This window comes from Bos grunniens, chromosome 11, assembly GCF_055505025.1.
Source record: "Bos grunniens cultivar Pamir isolate PY7600 chromosome 11, Bosgru_T2T1.0, whole genome shotgun sequence".
Lineage (NCBI taxonomy): Eukaryota > Metazoa > Chordata > Mammalia > Artiodactyla > Bovidae > Bos > Bos grunniens.
The window spans coordinates 20593310-20615890 of record NC_141175.1 but is presented as its reverse complement, the minus strand read 5'-3'; the positions used below and the strand labels follow the sequence as shown (position 1 = coordinate 20615890).

The 22581-nt window shown below is 55.9% G+C and overlaps 1 protein-coding gene across 15 annotated transcripts in view; it reads right to left on the bottom strand.

The window, feature by feature from the left end:
• HPCAL1 (hippocalcin like 1) overlaps positions 1 to 22581 on the bottom strand; it is a 117180-nt gene that overhangs the window by 40788 nt on the left and 53811 nt on the right. The window contains exon 1 of one of the 15 annotated variants that reach the window (XM_086323545.1): positions 18614 to 18925. The exons of 9 other annotated variants lie outside the window; for them this stretch is intronic. The gene's annotated coding sequence lies outside the window, so the exon portion shown is untranslated. Of the gene's footprint in view, positions 1 to 1272; positions 1600 to 13433; positions 13832 to 18613; positions 18926 to 22581 lie in introns of those variants that run through there. 5 more of the 15 variants (XM_086323543.1, XM_086323532.1, XM_086323544.1 and 2 more) reach the window with 5 other exon arrangements.

Below are 22581 nucleotides of genomic sequence, written 5' to 3'. Positions count from 1 at the left end.
TGGGGGCGGAGCAGGGGCTCAGAGGACAGGGCAAGGAGTTCACTTTTTTATTTTAAGCACAATTGTTGTAGAACTCTGACAACCAGAGAGTGCTACAAAAATACTGGGTACTGGGGAAAGGATGGTAAGAGTCCCTGGAACTGAGGGAAGCAAAAAGGGGGGACCTCCCTGGGACCCCCCAGTGGTAGGGGCGGGGGTAGAGGTGGCAGGTCACTTCTAAAGGCAATGCTTTTCCTTCCGACATAAAATCCAAGCTTGTTCACTCCTGATTCTCCGTGGGCAGGAATGAAAATAAAATGGCTCATTGCCCACTAATGAATTCTTGGAACCTCCGGAGCTCAGGCCATGGATCCACTCCCCCCGACCAGCTCCTGATGCCAAAGGGACCGGGGGCCATAAAATCTCTGCCTGGAGTTCTTCCCGGCGGCGTCTGAGGCGCCTCCTGTTCCGGAGGGAGGAAGAAAACGCAAAGCTTTGCCAACAGAGAACAATGAGGCGGCCGTGGGGGAAACACCGGCTGGTCCAGGGAGGCGGGGAGCGGGGAGGAACCCAAAGCCTGTGCAGCCATTTCTATGTGGGGCACGTTCTGCCCACAGACAGGCCCACCGTCGTGGTCAGTCTTAGCCGGGGCGGGGGGTGGGGGAGCCCTTACGGCACCTGCCACCCCTGGACAGCAAGTACTAGAGCATCTGAAGTGGAGGCTGGGGACCAGCACCCTCTTCTCATGGAAATGGTCCCAAGAGTGTCGGATTTGGACTCTGACATGTCACCATGTGGCCCTGGGCAAGTGGCCCATCCTTCGGGGCTGCTCCCATCCCGTGAATTCCCAGGGGGGCTGCAGGAACCACAGGAGGTAACAAATTCACATGGAAGCTCCTTAAACTCCTAGCGTTTAAGGCTCCACCTCAGGGTCACTGGGTGCACTCACACTCTGCCCCCGTCTCAGGATCATCGGCCACCAACAGATAGGCTCAGAGAGGTTAAACCACTTTCCCAAGGTCACACAGCCAGACAGTCAGTGCTATGCCAGTGGAGCCGACCAGCCCTGCAGGCCACAGGACCTGCCAGAGACTAAACCCCGCCCTCCGGGAGCAATAAAGGAGCAAGGAGAGTGGCACTAATTATTTAAGCGTAGTTAAGCAAGATGTGCAAAGCAGGGCAGAGGGTGGGCCCTGGGGTGGGGTCTTCGTAGAGGCAGGAAGGGTCGGCTGAGGGGCTCCCGGCCAGGCTCCCTGCAGAGCAGTCTCCTCAGGCCAGGCTCCAGATACTCACCCCTCACCTCTCTGAAGCCCTGGTGGTCCCAAGGCCCCAGCACTTTCCATTTGAGGACCCGGATAATCAGGCCCCTGTCCAGGTGCCCTCGGAGCCTCAATCCCACCAAGTGCAGCAGGCTGAGGACATGGAAAAATTCAGAGACTTTCCCATGCGGCCTCTCCTCCTTCCGGGGGCCCCTGGGGGCCCATGAAGCTGCCTGGAAGCCGCCTGCTTGGGCTCCTGGCCCTTCTAGACTGAGCTCTGGGAGGGCCGCATTCTGCTCCCACGTCTCCCATGCACGGGGCCTGGAGGCACGCCGACTTTCAGTCGGTGTCTAATGAGTGAATCAGCAAGCAGGCGGCTCAGAGGGAGCGGAGATTCTAGATGAGGCTACAGCGAATGACACAGCCAGACCACGGAGGACCTTGAACGCTGGGGCCAGGTGGCTTGTGGCAATAGGGAGCCGCAGAGGGCTCTTGGGCAAGGGACTAGGAGGAAGATGGTTGTGGCAGCCTGGGCAGAGAGAGTAGCAGAACTGAAGCTGGAGTCAGGAAGGTCAGTGGGGGGGTGGGGAGGGGTAACGTGGGTACTGGCATGCGAGAAAATTGGGGATTTTTAAGGGTGATTGCAATGGTGTGTAGCTTTCAGCTGGTCACACACAGAAACTGGAAACCACCCCCTCCCCCAGACAGAACTCGACTGCATCGTTGGTATTAACACCTTAGTTGCCGGTCCACCCTGAAACCACCACCAGGCCAGCTGGTACCCGGGCTGTGCTTCCTGAAGCAGGTGGCCAGGAGGAAAAGTATAACTTCCCCACAAAGAAAGGAAAGCACCAGAGAGGATCTGGGCGTCTCTGAAACGCAGCCTGCAAAGCAGCCTGCAAATGGGCGGCCGTGGAGGATTAAGGCAAGTCCTCCCGCGAAGCTTCTTATTCTGCAGCCAACAGAGCGCACGCAGCTGAGCCGCTGTATCCGTGATGAAGGGGTAAGTCATCTGAAAACACAAATAAATTATTCATTCCTCCACAAACGAGCAGCTTTTGGGTTGCTGCGGCAGCCGAAAGGCTCTGCGAATCCTATTAGCGACACGGCTCAGCCAGGCGACGCAGAGTCCCGCCACCACCCCCGTGTAGACGGCTCTTGCTGGGAGCTGCCCACATGGCTCTCTGTTCCACGTCCACGACTGAAACCAGCCCAGTGTCTTGTGGGGAGATCACAGCCCCGCTGGCCCGGCCCGGGAGGCCCGGGGCTCCTGGCAGAGCATCCACACCAGAGGACTCGGTGGCAAAGAGATGCCTTCCACCTATAGTCTCCCAAGACCTCCCCTCCAGGGCCCACCTCCCACCCATCAGGACACAAGCCTGGAGCTGGCCTGCTCACTCAAATGCAGATGCCTAGGCCCTGCCCCCAGACACCCTCTGGGGTTCAGCCTGGGGCACTGCATTTCTGACACCTTGGAGCTGAGGAAGTGCTGGAGTCCCTGAGTGCCCTCCTCTGATCTACCACAGCAGCTCGGCGGCCTCAAAGACCCGAGCAGCCGGGGTCAGGTCCGTGGCCTCTGGGGGCCCCAAGTGCTCAAGGTGGGGGGCTCCTGGAAGGACGATAAGAAAGAACATTTGCAGAGCAACTGTCACTCACGGGTGCTAGGCGGAGGCCACTCGCAGCTGGGGCTTTGCCCGCCTCTCGTCCCCATGTTTGTAGCTTTGATCCCAGCCTTGGCTCAGTTCACAGCTGAGAAGTCTGAAGATTCTGACTGCCAAGGCCGGACCCTGCACCGCTACTTCCTCGGTCCCCACGGTCCCTTCCTCAGGGAAGCTTCCCACTCCCCCCGGCTCAGTCTAAACACACTCTGTTGGGACTGCTGCTTGGTGTCTTAGCATGGAGGAGGGGTTGGGGAGGGGACGGGGTCCCACAGAAGTGTGGGGGTGAAGCAGTGACCGCGTGAGAGGGGCCACTGAGGCCCCCGTCACTAGGCCAGCTGAAAGCTGCCTCTTGTAGACTGGTCCCATGCGATGTGAGCCGGTCGGGTCTGTCCCTCTGTCCCTGTCCTTACACCCGGGGTCTTCTGCAAGAATGACACCTCTGGGCCTTCCCTGGTGGTCTGGTGATTAAGATGCCGCACTCCCAAAGCAGGGGGCCTGGGTTCGATTCCTGGTCAGGGAACTGGGTCCCGCATGCCGAAGACCCGGTGCAGTCAAATAAATACATATCTTTAAAAAAAATGACACTGCTCGCCTCTCTCCTTGTGGGGGAGATAGGGCTTATCTGACCGGGCTGGAGAAATGACATTCTAACCTAGTCCTTCCCCACACTCTACTCCAAAGGCAGAGGTCAGCAGTGGCTCAGCCATCTGCCTACAACTGCAAAACCAATACAATATTGTAAAGTAATTAGCCTCCAATTAAAATAAATAAATTTATATTAGAAAAAAAAAGAGTGAGGCCAAGAATTCCACGGACTGTATAGTCCATGGGGTCGCAAAGAGTTGGACACAACGGAACGCCTTTCACTTTCACTTTTTCAAGTAGGACACTAATTCTGGCCGTAGAGTAAGCTTGCAAATCCAGAACTACCAGGAAAGATGGTGTGTGAGTGTGTGTGTATGTGTTTGTGTCTGGAGACATTCCTGGTCATTATAACTGGGGGTCGAGGGGGGGTCATCTACTGGCGCCTGAGGGGTAAAGGCAAGGATGCTCCTAAACACCCCACAGCACAGGTCACCCCACAACAAGCCGTCATGCAGTCCAAGCTGTCCACCAGGACAAGACCCTGATGTAAACGCAGTCCCCTGCAGCTTGTCACTGGGGTCCACTTCTCCACTGGTTTCAGCATCCAGCGACCAGAAGAGTGCAGAGCTCATGGAACCACGCTCTCACCCCCAAATGCCGGGTGGACGGTCCTGCAGGGCACAGAGCCACCCTGCCCCCGCTGCTATGAAAGAAAGTGAAGTCGCTCAGTCGTGTGCGACTCTTTGCGACCCCATGGACTGTAGCCCACCAGGCTCCTCCGTCCATAGGATTTTCTAAGCAAGAATACTGGAGTGGGCTGCCATTTTCTTCTCCAGGGGATCTTCCCAACCCAGGGATCGAACTCAGGTCTCCTGCATGGCAAACAGATGCTTTACCGTCCGAGCCACCAGGGAAGCCCCCACTGCTGTAGGGTCTCACATAAGGAAGCCCCCCTCCCCAGGCTCCTCTGAGACCTGGAGGGGCTACAAGAAGCACTTGGGTCCCAGGCCTCCTGTGGACAGGGTGGACTAGAAGGATGGGCAATCTCTGCCGCTGGCCTGCCGTGGAGACCACATCCACGCTTTACATTCACCCCTCTCAGGGGCAGTGGGCAAGGATTCAGGAAGCCCCATGAGGGCTGCCTATGTCCCGGTGACCCAGGCCAACCAAAACACCAGTGGTTCCCACACCTGACCCTTCCCGTGGGAAAGGGTGGCCTCGGAGATGAAATGGAAGTCTCATCTGTGCATCCTTTCATTCATTCAAAACACATTTAACCAAACACCTGCTATGTGCCAGGCACTGTCCCAAGTGTCACGATGCAACAGGGAACAAGTATGATTCTTGCTTTCAAGGAGTTCACTCAGGTGCATCAGAGTATGAGGCAAGTGACACGTGCCAGGAGGATAGTGAGTGCAGGATTCGAGGGGACCGTGATGAGACTTTCAGTCCTATCTAAAGATCCAGGAAGGCTTCTTGGAGGAGGTGACATCTAAATGGAGACTGAAGGATGAATAAGAGCCAGCCAGGGACAGAGGAAATGCAGGGGGATGGGGACTAGGGAGCAGCTTTTCCAAGGACTTCTAAGACACTCCCTCACCCAGGCAGGAGCAACTGACACATCACAGGTCAGCAGGCAGCTGAGGTCAGCACCTGCAGCTCCCAAGTGAAAGGCAGCCTAAGAGCAGCATGGCAGGGAGGCCTTTGCCGGGGGCCCACAGGCTTGTGTCCAGCAGGGCTGGCCCGGGGGGAGAAAGCCAGTTGTCTTAAAGACACAAACAGCAAATACACACCCATGCCCGCCCGGCCCACAGCAGCATCACTGCAAACTCTCTGGCCCCCTGAGAAGTCTGGCCAACCTCTGGCAGCCTGCCCACCACCCCCTCGCCATCCCCAGGGCACAGAAGCCTTGTGTCCCCAGACCACTCCAGCCTCATGCACTTGCTGTCTGAGAGCTGGACTTCTGAAAATTGTCAATTTACTGTAGTTAAAAGACAATGCAACCCACAGGTGCACAGCTGGCTCGGCCGACACCTCTTCAGGGATGAGGCATTTGTGCAGCGATGACAATTCCTGTCTGGACCTGCAGGTGGGCCCGGTGCAGGGAGCCCACCTTCCCTTACAAGAGGGCCCCCTGGTCCCTGGGGAGCTCTGCCCAGAAGACCCCCAGCCAGGCCTGCTGCGGATGCCAGCTCAGGGGCTGCTGCGCTGCCTGAGGGGACCAACCAGGAGGAGCCAGGATTGCGTGTGCACAGAAGCCTCCCACATCTTTCCATTTTTTTCCTCAAACCTGAACATTCATGAATGAATGAATCTGTGCTCAACTGAATTGCAAAGCTTACCTTTTACCCGGTTAAATTCATCTTACATTCCCCTCCTCCTTCCAACCTACCAGAGCTTCTGGAATTTGACAGCGCTCTGGTTTTGTACCCTCGGCCAATCTATATGCATACTACATCATGTAAAGCGGTGGGCAGACTCGGTCGGCAAGCACCATCCCGTCACTCAAGGCCTCTGGGGGTCGGTCATCTGACTGACGGTGAGGCCATCTAACCACCAATATTCTGCTCCTGTCCCCAGAGGCCCAGCTGTGCCCGGCTTGAACGGCTGGGCCCACAGCTGTCCTCCGAGAGCCTAGCCCATCAAAAAGCCGGGGTGTGTGCCCTCATGTACGGCCACCCTCATACCTGTCTCCCAGCACCATCAACACCTCCCCCCTCAAATTAACTCCCAGACTTCCCTGGCGGCCCAGAGGTTAAGACTCCATGCTTCTAATGCAGGGGACACGGGTTCAATCCTTGGTTGGGGAACTAAGATCCCACACGCCACACAGCCAAAAAATAAACATAAATAAGAATAATATCAAATCTTTAAAAAAAATTAACTGCCACAAGTAACACCTCTATCATCTGCACAATTTTTCTGAGAAACACAGTGAAGGACATTTTACAAACAGAAAGAGGGAGGCAGGGTTCCGGGAAGGCGGCAGTGACGTCAAGACCCGTCTCTGGAATCATTTGCTCAGGCGGACAATTGCAGGCCTGTGCGCCGGAGACACGAATGTACATCTGGCGGATGAAGGCAGAGAGACCCAGGAAGCTGGGGCTGGGGGCTGGGGGGCAGCTCACAGGGTCACATCCAGTCCCAACACCCACCCTGCTCTGATGTCCCCAGGAGAGGTCAGGGACCAAGGGCCTCCTTCCATGGAACGAGAAGGCTGGGAAGAACCATTGCCAAGTTCAAAACCCTGTGATTTTGCATTAAAAGTTTACAGGCACTTTTTAATGACATAGATAAATGGGCTGAAATGATACTAAATGGAAAAGGAGGGACTTGCCATGGACATTACATGACATCGATGACTACATACCGCAACGTCTCTTCACCTCTCTGTAAATAAATACTGACCAGAAGACACGGCCCCAAGTGTTAGCTGTGATGATCTCTGAACCGTAGGCCTGCGTTGCTTTCTGCTTTTGTTCATTTTTCGCCCTTTTCACGATGAGTCTTTCACGTGTGTAATCACAGCAAAGACACTTTGAAGGACACGCTTCTCCACAACAGATACCCAGAGGACAGCAGGCTCCCCCAGGGCCCGCATCCTGGACCACACGGCAGGCACCTTCTTTGTGGGGAGTGGGGTGCAAACAAGATGTAAAACTGACAGCTGCAACCACATCTCTGTGGTCCCCTCGGGCCTTGGAAGTGTTAACTCCTCACGCAAATGAGCCCCACGCTCCCCTTCGAGGAAGCCCTTTCCCAAACTTCCAAACACTGAGAATATCCCTTCCTCCATTCTGCAGCTGCTGAGTCCCGGCGCTGGAATATGCCAGCGAATCCAGACAGCTGAACGCAGCCTCAAGATGCTGCTTTGGCCCAAATCCAAACCAGTTATTCCACAGGGCCAGCGTCATCCTGCCCCCCAAAAACCCGGCCCACAGGAGGGCACAGGCCTGGAAATGACCACCTTGCTCAATGAAGGCCTTCAGTCCAAAGGGAAGAGGCCAGCCCAGCCCCACACCTTCTGCTCGGGCAGCTCACCCTCCTCTGCACCCACTCCAATGCCCTCTCCCTTGGTGCCTTCCACGCCCCCTCGGCCGCTTGTGCTCCCAGAAATGACTCTCAATGTTCCTGTGTGTTCATGTGTTTACTTTCCACCCTGGGCTAACAGTTCTTCAGAACAGAACTTCCTAAGAACCACTTTTGTGTCTCGGCACCAAACCCAGCACCTGGGTAGAGTGGAAGAGGGGAGAGAGGCAGGCAGGTCTGGGTCATGAGCTTTGGTGAATAACCTTGGCCCTGGGCACTTCCCTGGGAGCTGCTTGTCTGCTAGGGAGACCCTCAACATGCAGGAGGGAGGGATGATGTGGGCAGAGAGGAAGGGAAGCTTCCAGAAGGGAGGGCCTGCAGAGGGTTGGGGCTTGGAGACCGACCAGGAGGAGTGGAGGGAGCCATGCCCAGGTGGGAGGGGTCCTGTGTGGCCAGGCACTCGGGTGCCAGCCAGATAGCTGCAGTGGGCAAGGCCGCTTAACTAGAGTCCACAGACTGGGACGCAAACTTCACACCAGCAGCAGTGTGGCATCTAAAGCGATGGAGAAGCAGAATAAACCCAGAGGGCCCAGCACGTCTGGACACACGCGGCGCCGGCCTTCAGTCGTGGTTCAGCCCAGCCCCGTCCCATTCGGCCGTTTAGGGCAGATGTCACCCCCGCTGTCCGGCATCCCCCGCACCGCCTGGTGTCACCTTCTAGAAGAAGCAAGCACGGAACAGCAGGGCATTGGTTTAACAAACGGTTGGGCTCCCAGAGGAATGAAACAGTAACAAAGCCTGCAAAGTCAGGCCGCAAAAGATGATTTTAATAAATAGACTAACATTTTTCAATAAACTATTATGCTGCTTTACAACACAGTATATAAAAGATATAGCCTCATTATGGTAAACTTTCATGAAATAAGCACCGTGTGGCAGTCATGAAAGTAGAACTCTCAGTGCGATCTGGGGGCTGCCCTGCTCAATGATGTTTATGTCCTCACTCGCTCAGATTTCCAAGGCTGCCCCAAATTGCTCCCTGTCCGCAATGCCTGGCAGCTCCACTCCGCTGGGGGTCTGGTACTGGCTGGGCCTGAACCACCCTCCTGGACAGCGGTCCCCATACTTTGCTCACATATCACCTTCTTGGTTTTTTTTAAATTAATTTAGTTTTAAATCGAAGGATAATTGCTTTACAGAACACATATCACCTTCTTAATGAGGTCTGCCATCACCGACTTGCCTAAAATTATAAGACCTCCCAGCAACTTGCTTCCTCTCCCCACCACCCTGCTCAAAGCCTTCCTGGGGCACCTAGCACCTGACAGGTGGTACAGTTTATTCACTCATCACATTTATTTTAGGTCCCCCCAAGAAATGTGCACCGCCTGAGACGAGAGGTTTGTCATTTTACTTTTCAGGTGGGTCCTTAGAGCCTAGAACAATGCCCAGCACAGAGCAGGCACTCAATAAATGCCTGCTGAATGATGAACTAATATGTATAACTCTTGTAGCAAGGAAACAAAACTGGAATATTCAAATGTCATTTTTGTCTTCATCTGCTGCTGCTAGACCTGGCTATTTTCATATGCTTTGTTGACATTAAAAATGGGGTCTTTTTTTTTTTTTTTTAAGTCAATCTCTGTAAGGTATAATTCACATACTATAAAATTCACTCATTTTAAGTATATGTTTCAATGGGTTTTGACAAAGGTATATGGTTGTGTAACCACTGACGTAACACTTTCAGCACAAGAATGGGATCTTTCAAAATTATATGTTAATAAGTGGTCATGGCTAATATGAATACGTATCAGCTTTCAAACAACTCTCCTGATTATTTCACTAATTGATAGTTTTTCAATTGATTTCCGTGTATTTTACCAAACACAAAAGAAGGGCAGAAAGGCAGCCAGCATGTGCTTAGCGCACCGTGTGCACGAGGGCTTGTCGTAGACACTTTTTTTGGGTTTCAGTTTCTCCTCCAGTTCTCAGAGGGAGGGACTGTCCCTGCCGTACATGGGGCAGCTAACTCATCCAAGGTCACCTGGCTGCAAAGAGGACAATCAGGGGCTAAAATCCAAGTCAGTTCCAACTTCAGAATTCACATTCATCCCAACAAATAATGATACGGTTAATGTAAGTACCAGCAGTGATGATGATGTAGTTGTAATTTGTGTTCTTCCTCTGTGGCTTGTCTGACCGCTTTGTCTTGAGTCTCTTAAGTGATATGAGATAGGGGTGGGGGCCATGTCCATTCTTTCTGCCATTGTGCTTCACCCAGACTGCTGTGACACACAGCTCGAGGCCTGAGAAAAGCCCTCAACCCACCCCCACCACCACCCCAGCCCCAGGATGAGCAGCAGGGTGTCCAGGAAGGACAGGTTCCTTGTCAATACAGTGCTGCTAGGTGAAATGTATAGAGAACAAAACATCGCTAATGAAACACACACACACACACACACACAAGTTTTCTAACAGTAGTTGAGGAATTATCCCACATATGAAGTCATGTCTATAGGATTTTGGATCTGTCCAGGGCATCCCAGGGTAGCATGTACACCAAAGTGTTGCCTCTGCACTGGGAGTATAGGTAGGAATTCTCTCCCCTCCCCACACTGCCTTGTTTTTGTACAATTGTCTCATTTTTCTTCTCAAAAGACAGCTGACTAGGGAAGAGACCCCCAGACCCACTCTGGGCTCAGGTCCCCCTGCAAAGACCACCCTTCTGGATTCTTCCGTTACACAGATGTCAGCCTACCACCCCTCCCCATCCCATCCGTCCAGGCAGTACTTCAAGGCATTTCTTCCGTGTGGCCAGTAGGCCAATGAAGTCCCATCCCTTGGGTACCCTCCCCAGAGCAGAAGAGACAGACCATTGACCAATCACAGGCAAACAGATGAGGTGATTGCAGACTGGTCCTCACCAGGGAGGATGGCAGGGTTAGGACACCATCTCAACGCTGCTGCTGGTGATATGGAGACGGGGGTGGGGGGGGGTGGGGTTCTGTCCGCCTCCTCTCTGTCTCACCTTAGCTCCCAGGCCCTTCCAAGAGGCCACTGTAGAACCTACAGTCAAATGCACTCTCCCCCTTTGCACCCAAGAGCTCTTCTCCAGACTCCCTCCTGCCTCACTTGGACCCTTGTCACGTGTTTATCTTTAAACTCGATGTACCTGTGTCTGTCCGCCTGCATGACCCTGGGAGCCAGGCCTCGCCTGCACCCAGCTCTGGCCAGGCAGGCACAGGGTACTGGCTGGCTCCAAACCAGGCCTCCCATCTGGAGGATCAGCCCCTAGAGGGCAGGACAGGGCCCCATCTCTGCATCCTGTGCACCATAAACAGTGTAGAGAAACAGCCCCCCAGGGCACTCTGTAAAGACCACCAAGAACTGCCAAGTGAAGGGCAACAGGCAACCCTGGAAGGCAGGCATCGACCCTGAAATGAGAACAAACAAGGGGAGAAGGGAACACAGAGGAGAGAGGCCCGTGCAGGGAGGCCACCATCAGTGACTTTTTTTTTCTGCCCTGTATTCTGCCAACTTAGGTGGTTACATAACTCTTCCAATTAAAATAAGTGTGTTATGTGGTCCTGTCCCCTGGGCGCTGGCGTTCTGCCCCAGTGACCTGGAGGTCGTGGCCCAGCGGCTCAGGGGAAGATCTAGGACACCCAGAAGGAAGGAAGGGGAGGCACAGGACTATAGGGACATGGTGGGGGGCGGGTAGCGAACCCAGCTAGGTCACCCTGAGCTCGGGGACAGCCAGTCAGGGGAGCGAGGACGCGAGGACTCATCCAGCCGGATTTTCCTAGAGGCCCCTGGGGGAAAACACAGACTAAAATGCATCAGAAAGTCCTGCCTGCCTCCTCTCTGTCCCAGCTCGGCTCCCAGGCCCTTCCAAGAGGCCGGTGCAGACCTACAGGCCAAAGCGCTCTCTCCTTTCCACCCAACACACCCCCTCCAGCCCCCAGTCTTGCCTCACCCGGACCCTTATCAAGGGTTCATCTTTGAACGAGATACACCCATGCCTGCTCCGATGCACGGCCCTGGGAGCCAGGCTTCGCCTGCAGGACCCAGGGGAAGCAGGGTGGGGGGCCTGGATTAAGAATCCCCAGGGCCCTCTGGTTAGGAGTGGGAACATCTAAACCTTCAGGGCGGGGGCGCTGCTGGGGCAGGCCAGGGCCCTCAGCTTCCCACGGGCCTGCAACTGCCAAGGGCCGGGCGGAGGAGCGTCTGCTCCCCGAGGCTGGTGCAGGGGTGAGGGGGGCTCTCAGTGAGAAGGGGGCCTCAGGTCCAAGGGGTCAGCTCTGGACCCCAGGAGGAAGGAGCCACCCCAGGGCCACGGAGCCTGCTCCCAGAAACCAAGCCATGGCGTGTGACTGGGCCTAGGCCTGGGACCCAGCCTAGGAATCTCCAAACCACCCCAGCCCTGGAATCAAGGGGCCTTTTGTCCCCGACTAAGGACTCTGAAACATTAAAACCCACCCACTCGGGCTTTTGTGTCTGCTACCATCTGTCCTGGGACCTGCTCCGCCACCCAATCTCCGGTTTCTAGGAATATTCCTGTCACTTGTCACTTTAGATCACTTTAAATTTTAATTTTTCTATTATCAACTCAGATGATAACAATGCTACATCGAGGCCTCTGCCCATCTCATGTCTTATTCACGGAGAAGCGGCAGTGTCTTGAATGTGCTGGGGGGTGGTGGGGCTGAACCTGTTCCTCCCAGGACAAAGCCCGCTGCTCCAGGCCTCAGTTTCCTGCCTGCCTCCCATTCCAGTCGGCCCACCCGCCTCTCCCAGCCCGCAGGCTGCTCTCCGGCCTCAGTGGCCTGGCCTTGGCTGGAGCTCTCAGCTCCCAGTGTCACAGCTGTTCAAGACTGTCCCACTTGCGGGGCAAGGCCAGCGTGGGGACAATGAGGCTGGAGTGCGGGGCCCTGCAGTGCCGATCTGCTAACTTGGAGAGGCACTGAAACATCAGGGGCAGGGAGAGGGTCCGGGGGCTTCCAGAAGCCATGGGGGGCTGACCATCTCCCCCAGGACCAGCTTCAGCTTACGGGCCAGGGAGTGTGGGCTCCTGCTGCCCCAGTGGCAGTGCCCACGACACCGTGTCACATATATGCCTCCCTGCTCACCTCCCAACCCACCTGGGCTCTCGGGCATCAAGCCTCACCCATCGTGTGTCCCCCCCCTACATGGAGCGCAGCGTCTGGAACACAGTAGGGGCTTAATAATTGAGGGCAGGGAACGGGCGCTCAACACACTTAGGCGGAACCAAACCGCACCCCGAAGAAGCGCCCCTCCACCCTCACCTGAGCCACACAACCCGCAGAGCCACGCGGCTCGCGCCCCGGAAATGCGGCACATTATATCTTCAGCCCCAGTTGAAGAACGATCAGAAACAGAGACGGAGCCAAGGGGTGAGCAGAGCCAGCTGGTGAAACGAGACTGGGGTCTGTTCACCAGACACCGACAGTTAAGTCACGGGGCTCTCGGGCTTTTTAGGTAAGAGAGCGCAGGCCCTCGAGGTACATTTCTGCATCTGCAGGCTCGTAGGGCAGAGGAAATAAGGATGGGCAGCAGCCTGTTAAGGAGCAGAGAACTGTCCAAGTGCAGTGAACCCAGTCACAGCCTGCCACCCACTGCAGCTTCCTGATTGGGACCAGGGCCAAACCCGGCCTGGCGCCACAGGGCTGCCTATGCGAGGGACCCCACTCAGCTCCGAGGTGATCCAAGCCACCCGGAGGCCGGTACCTCCTCTTCCTGCCCGCAGCCCACGAACCGATCCTCAGAGAGACAGTCTGGTTCTGCACACAGGGGCCTTGAACTTCCACAGCTGGGGACAAACACAGAACAGCCAAAAAATCCTAACCCCAAGTGCCCTGTGAGCACACATGCACACACACACACCACACACACACACCAGGTTCCGTGCATGCAGCTGCGGACACGATGGACACTCACAGGTGCTGCGGCTCTGTCCTCCACCCCACGCCCCAGCGCCACTGGGATGCTGGGAACCAGGCTGGACGCGAACTAAGCAGAGGCGTTGGGATGGGGAAGCAGGGACTATCAAGGGGAGAGGGGGACTCGGGAGAGAAAGAAGAAAAGGGCTCCTACGTTCATTCCGCTCCCTCCACTGGGGCCCCCTCCAAGGACAAGCTTGAGCCGCCCTGGGCAGGCTGCCAAACACAATACCTGAGTCCCCAGCAGCCCCGGGGGCCCAGCCCGGTCGGCTCTCAAGATAAGTGGACCAGGTAGGTATGTGCCTGCACGTCGAGATAAGGGCTGTCGGTGGAAGGAGAAAGTTGGTTTTTCCAGAATGTTTAGAAGTACATTTCAAGGAGTGGAAAGGTTTCAAGGACACACTGGGAGTGGCCCAGCGAGGCCAGCGCCTTTCGCTTTTTTCAAAATCCCAAGTTGAACCTCTTAAAGCATAATTAATTCCGGTCTAGTTGAAGTCATGCTTCCTTTGAGCTCTCATGCAGCTTTCTCTGGTGGATCCAAACAGCATATACTATTTGATTAAGGAGGAATCAAGGGACTTTCCTGGAGGGCCCAGGGGTTAAGACTCCGTGTTCCCAATGCAGGGGGCATAGGTTCGATCCCGGTCAGGGAGCTAAGATCCCACATGCCACATGGCACAGGCAGAAATAAATACATAAATAACATACAGAAACAACAAAAGAGAGAATCAAACAGGTGACAACGTCGACTGGCTCAACTGCCACCTCCTCCTCGGGTCCCTCCCACGGCACTGCTTGTCACAGGAGCCGTTTCAGGACCACTGTGAGGACACCTCTCGCTGGCCAGAGAGCCCCTGGGGCAGGAGAGGGTTCCGCAGTGGTTGAACCTGCTCTTCATCAGAAGGAACTGAACCAGAGGCAACCAGGAGGTCCATGGCCCCTGCTCATTAAAGCGACCACAAACAAGACCTGTGTTATCATCCTGCCTCCTGCCCTGTGCCAGCCCCCTTCTCACTTCTTGGAGCTTGGCTACACTCCCGCAGGTCTGTGTCCGGCACAGGGCCCAGGCCCCACATGGAAGACAAAAGCAGGTTCCCAGCCCTGGGAAGCCCCTGGTGGCTCAGATGGTAAAGAATCTGCCTGCCAAGGCAGAAGACCTGGGTTCAATCCCTGGGTCAGGAACATCCCCTGGAGATGGGCATGGCAACCCACTCCAGTATTCTTGCCTGGAGAATCCCATGGACAGAGGAGTCTGGCAGGCTACAGACCATGGGGTCACAAAGAACTGGACATGACTGAGTGACTAAACAACAAGCCCTGGGCCTGGATCCCATGGAGCCTGACCCTATGCCTAAAACCACCCAAGCAAGAGGGTCCAGCTACGTCCTCAGGCTGAGAACACGGAGAGAAGGGCCCCAGAAGAGCAGAGGGGAAGGAGGGCAGGAGCCGGCATTGAGCTGTCCTTCCTGGCTCAGAACCTCTCTTCTTAAGTTCATTAGGAAAACTCACTTTTTCCTGGACACCGGGGTCCACACCTGCTCCCTGCCTCACTGCTGGGAGGGGTTCCCCGCGTCTCAGCGGACACCTCTGGGCTCACGCCCTGGATGGGGGCCGGGTCAGGGCCCAGCTCAGCTCCACACGGAACCCAGACAGGCGCCCAGGGCAAGTGTCTACACTCCACCAGCCCCTGGACCCCCAGCCAGAGGGCAGGAAGGCGGATGTCCTTGCAGAGCCAAGAAGGGCGCCTGCGACCTCGACAGGTTCGCTGATACCACGAGGCTGGGAAACCCCAGAGAGAATTTCCTAGGAGGCAGAGGAAGCAGCAGTCGGCCACGGGGGCTGCTGGGGCCACGGGACACGGGAGCCCCAAAGAAACAACCTGGAAGAGGCGAGATGGAGCCCAGAGGTCAGGCCTGGAGGGTCCTGCTGCAGCTTCAGGCACGGGGTCGCCCCCGCTCCCCGGCGCCTCACGCGGGAGGAACAGACCCCTGCCTTGGCCACCGCCCTGGAGCGGCACCTTCAGCCGGTCTGGGTGCTGGGTCAGCTTTGCCACTCAGGGCAGGCTGGGCAGTCGGGCACCAGGGGCATGCAGGGCAGGCCCAGGTCCTGCCTGGAGGCAGCCTAGGGCTTCTCCCCAACCCTGAGAAAAGGCCACCGGCAGCCACCGGCTTGGAAGACGCACTCCGGGGACAATCCAGGGCTTGCGGCATTCCTCTGCTGTCTCTCCCCAGGAGGGAGGGATGTTGGCGAAGAAAACGGAGCCAGTTGTGGCAATGACTTCCAACAGATATAATCAAATTATCTATTCCTGGATTCTGCAAGTACTGAAATGTCGTAATTCAATTCCTGAAATGTCATTTGGAGCTGCTCGTGCGGGCGGAAGGGAAGCTCAGTGAACACACATCATTCAAACCCAAACACACACCTGGGACCTGGAGCCCCGGTGCCCCGTGCTGTCCCTGGGGGCAGTGGGGGAAGGTGGCGGTGACCCAGAGGAAATACTGTGTAGACCATGGGAGGTGTGCCAGGGAGCAACGCGGACATGACACACGGAGCTCGAGGACTGAGCACCTGCAGCATCGTGAGGCATCGAAAGGATCCCGAGAGAGGTCCCTAGCAGTCACCAAAGCTCCACTGACCACGGGATTAAATGCCAGTCTGGGGGACAAAGAGGAGAGGGAGCTGCCCTGCGCTCGGGGCCTCCAGTCCAGCGACCATGGGTGCACACCTGTGGGCACGCACACACTAACACACATGCGCACACGTGCACTCATGAAGTCCCGGGACAGGCACTAAGAACCATGTGACTCTCGAGGACCCCGGGCAGTGCAGGTGTCCAGGGCAGATCCACCCCCAGCACGAGGCTCACTGCAATTCCAAGGATCCATGGGGGCTCTAGTCAGGGGGCCGTGCAAGGGGACAAGAGCTTTTCTGGTACTTGGACAAAAATTCAGACTAACCTCCTTGACCTAAGGTCAAATCACTGGTGCCAAGGGCCAAGGGCTCCCTGCACCCACTGCTGGAGGCTCAGAGATGCACAGGCAGTGTCCATGCTGAGGAGTAGAAACCAGGACAGTATACAGTCCAGGGGAGTGCAGGGCTGCGGGAGCCTAGAGGCAGGCAGGGCAGGGACCAGCGGCCACAGAGGTAAGGCTGGAGCCACTGAGGTGGGAGGCCAAGGCTATGGACGGGCCGTGGAGGAAGGAGGCTTCAGATCGGGTGGGCCAAGTGCCGTCAGCTGGGGGTGGCCAGACGCATGTGCTCTGGGAAAACCAGAGCTGTAGGTGAGTTTTGAGATTTTGCTATTTACAGGAGCCCAGCAAGGAGCACTTCTGGTGCACAAAGCACCCCCCGGGGTCCACATTCCGGTCTGGTGGGCGCTCAGAGCGGGCCCACAGGACACGGGTGGTGGGGACTTGCCTCCAGCAGGAGAGGTGCGGCCTCGGGAAGATGAAAGCAGAAGACCCGGGTTAGGTCCAGATCGGCTTCTCGGGGCTCCCCTCATGCCCTGTCTTCTCAGAGCCTGGGCGAAACTTGAGGGCCTGGGGCAGATATATGGTGAGGCCACGCACTCAGCTGGTAAAGAATCCGCTTGCAATGCAGGAGACCTGGATTCGATTCCTGAGTTGGGAAGATGCCCAGCAGAAGGGAACAGCTACCCACTCCAGTGTTCTGGCCTGGAGAATTCCATGGACTGTATAGTCCCTGGGGTCAAAAAGAGTCGGACACGACTGAGCGGCTTTCACTTCACTTACTGTCCAAGAGCATCACCAGGGAGGAGCAAAAGCAGGATCAGAGGACCTGAGTTCTAGTTCCGAAGACCTCAGTTTCTTGGCGGAGCGTGTGTGTGTGTGTGTGTGTGTGTGTGTAGGGGAGGGGGACACAAGTGTGTGTGTGTGTGTGTGTGTGTGTGTAGGGGAGGGGGACACAAGTGAGTGTGTGTGTGTGTGTGTGTGTGTGTGTGTGTGTGTGTAGGGGAGGGGGACACAAATCCCTCCCACCCAGCTCCCTGGAGTGAGTCATTTTCAAGCTGGTGTCAGAGGGGCCAGGATGCATGTGCCTGGTGATACCTAGGTGACCTCACCTAGATGCAGGAGCATGCAGTTCAGGAAAGGGCCTTCCTGAATTCAAGGTCCCAGCTACTAAAGGATACACAGTGGGAATACAGGTGGTGGCGGGGGGTGGGCGGGCAGGACCCTCATCTCCTATAAGCAGGTGCTGCCCCTGCCGTGGGAGGGCTGCAAGCACAGAGAAGGGGGCTCGGTCCCCCTAGGAAAGGGGGAAAGGCATGAAAGGAGGGGGAGGGACACTTGGGCAAGGAGGCAGTCAGGGGAAGGGAAGGGAAGTGCCGTGGAAACCAGTAGGGGAGAGTGTCCTCTCAACAGCTGTCATGTTCAGGTGGTCCTGGGGGCTCCTCTGCATGCCACCAGGACCTCCGTCAGCCCCTCCCAGTCTGCGGCTGCTCCGGAGGGCAGAGGATATAATGGACAACACTCGGGAATCAGGAGCTCTGAGGGAAGGGCAAGCGTGTGGGTGTACTCCAACACCACCTCCCCAAGCAAGAAGCCAGCTCTGAGTGCCCCCCAAGAACCCCAAGTTCTGGGAGCCCAGGTACCCAACAGAGGGCCAGAGGGCACCATCTCCAGGAGTCCCTATAGGCTCTTCCGTAAGCTGCAGCTTCGAGGCCCTAAATGCAGTTGCTTCCCCAGTCCCAAAGGCCACCTCCTCCAGGAGGCTGCTCATGGCCAGACGCCTTCCCAGCAGGCACATCCCACCACCCAGCGCCTGCACCCCTCTGCACTCCAAATCACCCTGCCCTGATCACCAGTGAGCAGGCCCACTGAAGGCTGCCACGCCCCAGGCACTGAACGCTTTCTACACCTTAGGCGATCCTGACCTCAAAGGCAGGCATGGTGTCTCCGCCTTACACACTAAATCCCAAGGCTCAGAGACGGGAAACGGCTGACCCAAGGGCACAGCCACAGGGCAGGCTCGAGATCTGAACCTCCATCCTGGCTCCAGGCCAGGGGCGCTCACACCTTAGCTGACCTTGGGAGCTGGTTTAAAATGCAGGTTCCAGGCCTCGCCCTGGGGATTCTAATCGGCAGGTCTGGAAGGTCCCAGGAGTCTCACTTACCCAGCCAGCTCCCCTGGTGGTTCTGAGGGGAGCGTGTCACCTCTTCCAGAAACACAGAGACGCCTCAGCATCTCTCATAGAACCAAAAGGCTGCAGGAAAAGTTTACCGGAGAGAGCGCACGTGGACACGGCCAAGTCTGGGAGGTACAGAACGGAGGTGATGGCAGTGGGGGGACCTCCACCCACCCACGCTGGTGGGCACACTGCTCCCTTCACATGGTCAAGCCCTCTGAATCAGAAATGCTCTTTCTCCTGGCCACGGTGTCGTGCTGACCTCAGAAGAACAGCTACACTGCTCTTTACCACATTTGTCTTAAAAAGAAAAAAAGAGAGAGACAGAATCCCACTTATCTTCAAGCCCATTTCGGAAAAAAAAAACCCAAAAAACTCAGCATGAACTAGAGAGAATGGTTCTGCAAGGTTGTGTGTCTTTGGGAAAATCACTTACCCTGTCTGGGCTGGAGAGTCCCAGCCACACAGTCCCCTAAGATCCCTCTCTACTCAGGAATCACCCGACCTCATCCTTTCTAATATAGGCCAGTGTGAAAGTAAAGTAAAAGTCGCTTCAGTCATGTCCGACTCTTTGCAACCCCATGGACTATAACAGTCCTTGGAATTCTCCAGGGCAGAATACTGGAGTGGGTAGCCTTTCCCTTCTCCAGGGGATCTTCCCCAACCCAGGGATCGAACCCAGCTCTCCCGCATTACAGGCGGATTCTTTACCAGCTGAGCCACAATGGAAGCAATACAGGCCAGGGCTCTGCCAAAAGCCACCATTCAAAGCAGCGCCTTAAAGGAGCACTTCTAGCTGACAGAGGACAAGGGTAGGCAGCGCTCCCCACCCCCTTCAGCGTGGGGGCCGGGGCAGGTGACATGCAGGTGCCCCCCAAAACAAGCGGGCATTTTGCACAGCCTTGGGGCCTGCCTCCCTCTCTCTGCAGCGGCAGAAATGGGATCCCTTGTCTGCAGATAAGCACAGGGACTGCTACGTTCCCCCGTCTGGCTGCCAACTGGCTGCAGCCCACAATAGCACACTGTGAAGGCCCGGGCCTCCTTCCATCCCCAGGATCACCTTTCTTTCCCGAAGGAATGAAGGCTCATCTAAACAAGGGACGAGCCAAAACGGTCCTGCCCCATTCTCACCACTCTCCCCGGATGTCTCTCCATAGAAATAAACCCCCAAGAACACCAGCCTGAATCTCTCAGGGGAGCAGGACCCAGAGGTATTCGAGGCTCTGCTTGCTGCTATACTAGCCTCCCACAGGTGCTGTCCCCACCTGACGGCCCAGGTGCCGCCCACGCACCTGCCTGGGGCTCTTCCCCTAGCCCGAGGCTGCCACCCTCCCCCAAAGCCACCAGTCTGCCTAGCAGCTCTGCCTGCTATTGCCTTCTGGTGCCTGAGCCCCACTCTCCCCTTTGATACTGCCTACAGCAAGCGCTCAATAAAGACTGGCTGGATTGAGAAACCCAAACTCAAGGACAGCACAGTCAAATCGAACGAGCACAGAGGTTCTGCTCAGCCGTGTATCGGCTATATGACCTCAGATGCATCACTTCACCTCTCTGAGTCTCGGTTTCCTCCTTGTGAAAGAGAGGCGAGAACCCCAGTTTCTGGGGATATTGTGTGAATCAAATTAGCTGATGTATATGAAAGCACTCAGCAAGCTTTCAAGAGCCATGGAAATGTTATTAATGTGATTATCGAAAGACACAGTCACCATAAGACAGCCCTGCTGCTGCTGCTGCTGCTAAGTCGCTTCAGTCGTGTCCGACTCTGTGCGACCCCATAGACGGCAGCCCACCAGGCTCCGCCATCCCTGGGATTCTCCAGGCAAGAACACTGGAGTGGGTTGCCATTTCCTTCTCCAGTGCATGAGAGTGAAAAGTGAAAGTGAAGTCATTCAGTCCTGTCCGACTCTTCACGACACCATGGACTACTGCAGCCCACCAGGCTTCTCCGTCCATGGGATTCTCCAAGGAAGAGTACTGGAGTGGGGTGCCATCGCCTTCTCCATAAGAGAGCCCAACCTTCGGATATAACAGAGCAACATCTACAACCTAAGAAAGGCTGTGAGCAGAATGTTAATAAGCATTACACAGACAGCTTAGGGAACAAAGTAACTGACAAATTGACCATCTCAAGTCCCAAATGGGACTGGCTTCACAACAACGAGGAGAGAGCTGGACTTGGCCAAGATCCTTTGCTGGGAGTTCTCCCTTCCAATCATTTGAAAGCAATTAAGATAACTGATGTTGAAGCTGAAGCTCCAATACTTTGGCCACCTGATGCAAAAAGCTGACTCACTGCAAAAGACCCCGATGCCGGGAAAAGATTGAGGGCAGGCAGAAAAGGGAGCGACAGAGGATGAGATGGTTGGATGGCATCACCAACTCAATGGACATATATCTGAGCAAACACCAGGAGGTGGTGAAGGACAGGCAAGCCTGGCGTGCTACGGTCCAGGGAGTCGCAAAGCGTCGGACGCGACTTAGCCACTGAATAATAACAATGAAAGATAACTGAATCAAATTTCAGAGAAAGCAAGATATGAGTTCTTTTGCACACATTCCTCACTAGATGATGGCAAGAAAATGAAACCAACTTGTTCTTTCTTTCATCCTCCACCCACTCCTGACCAATCCCCCATCACCTGGGAGACTATGACCATCTAATGCCCCAGGGTTGGCCATATACACCAGGGTTTCCAGGATAGTCACACCCATCCTGATCTAATATTTATAGGCACAGAGGCCCCCAGCCAACAGGCCAGGTGATGAGCTCCGTGAGAGCAGGGCTCGTGTCTGGCCATCTCACTCCCACAGGGTCCCAGCTACTCACAGATGCATGGCACATGCCTGAGTAAGCTTCTGAGAGACGGCTGCTGACTAAGTGACGAAAAGTGTGATGAAAGGAAGAGAGAGGAGGAGGAGGACCAGAGGGAAGTGGAGAGAGAGAGAGGGGTGAGACCCCCAGAAAACCACCCTGGGCCATGTGCAGGGCTCAGTCCCATGCTCAGAAGATGGCTGGTTTCCCATCACAGGGGATTCGTTCTCCCAAGCGAAGTTTGATGAGGTCTGGTTTTATTGTCTTTGCTTTCCACTTTTCAGTATTTCATAAAAGGCCGTCAGATAGGCTCCAAAAGCTCAGCCCACCCTTCCTGGAGGTGGTGGTGGGGGGATATCCACGGAAAGTCTCAGCTTCTTGAACAAGGCTTCACGTGCCTGGACCCACACCCTCTCCCTGCCCCTAGTGAGCGCTCCCCTCACAGCCCCTTCCAGGAACGCCTCCCAGACACCCCGAACCTTGAGGGAGTCAGGCCTCCCCCTTTAGCCTCCATCAGGGTGCTCCTGGGGTCTGACCGCCCTCGAGAGACTGGGAGCCTTTGCTAGTGACCAACACCCTTGAAATGAGACCCAGGGGAATGTCAGCTGAAGAATGAATGACGAAGAACAAGTGAGTGAAGGTTCAGTCCTCGTGCTAAACCGAGGGTGATGATGTGCAAGGAGGCGGAGAGCAAAGGCAGGGTCTTTCAAGACGGGGAAGAAAGAGGAACCAAACTTCTGCTGGAAAGGGTTTTCCATGTGTATTACTGCAACCCTAAATATGGAAACAGAATCACCCACCACTGCTGGGATTGCTGGACTCGGCCAGGGGGCACCTCGCTCAGGGTGGAGAGGAGCTGGCCTGACATTAGGGCCACAATGTCACTAAAGCCAGGGTCCCGGGCAGAAAGGAACTGGGTGCTGTGGATGGTCTGGGTTTGGAGGGTGAGGTCACACACCACCCGGCGGGCCTGGAAGGCCGGCATGTTCACAGTTCAGAGATGTGGCTTCCCGGCCTCTGAGGCCCAGGTCTCTAACCGGGAGGCTCCTTCTGCAGAGAGATGGGCCCCATTCGCCGGGGCTCAGGGCAGAGGGTGGGAGAGGGACTCTCCGTGCCGACTCTCTGAGCTCAGCCAGGAGGACGG